This window comes from Leptonychotes weddellii, chromosome 9 (assembly GCF_054177405.1).
Source record: "Leptonychotes weddellii isolate Sample4059 chromosome 9, ASM5417740v2, whole genome shotgun sequence".
NCBI lineage: Eukaryota > Metazoa > Chordata > Mammalia > Carnivora > Phocidae > Leptonychotes > Leptonychotes weddellii.
In genome coordinates, this window is record NC_138377.1 from 94,032,488 (window position 1) to 94,033,210 (window position 723).

Consider the following 723-nt stretch of genomic DNA (forward strand, 5'->3'; position numbering starts at 1 on the left):
ATGAAGGTTAAAAGACAAAAGTAGTAAAAATAATTACGATTAAGATATTAGTTAAAGGATACACAAAATAAAAAGATGTGAAATGTGACATCAAAAACATAAAATGTGGAGAAGGAGAGTATAAATACTGAGCTTTAGAATGGGATCAAACTTAAGTTGTTATTGACTTAAAATAGACTGCTAGAGATACAGGCTGTTATATGTAAGCCTCATGGTAACCACAAAGCAAAAATCTATAGTAAATACACAAAAGATACGGAGAAAGGACTATAACCATCCACTAAAGAAGGGTATCAGAGGCACTCAGGTGGCTCAGTTGGTTAAGCACCCGACTCTTGCTTTTGGCTCAGGGCATGATCTCAGGATCGTGAGATCGAGTCCTGTGTCAGGCTCCTCACTCATTGGGGAGTCTGCTTGAGATTCTCTCTCCTCCCTCTGCCCCTTCCTCCCCACCCCCAACTCCCACTCAGGCACTGTCTCTCTTTCTCTCAAATAAATAAATCTCTTTAAAAAGTCATCAAACCAGGGCGCCTGGGTGGCTCAGTTGGTTAAGCGACTGCCTTCGGCTCAGGTCATGATCCTGGAGTCCCTGGATCGAGTCCCGCATCGGGCTCCCTGCTCGGCAGGGAGTCTGCTTCTCCCTCTGACCCTCCCCCCTCTCATGTGCTCTCTCTCTCTCTCTCATTCTCTCTGTCTCAAATAAATAAATAAAATCTTTAAAAA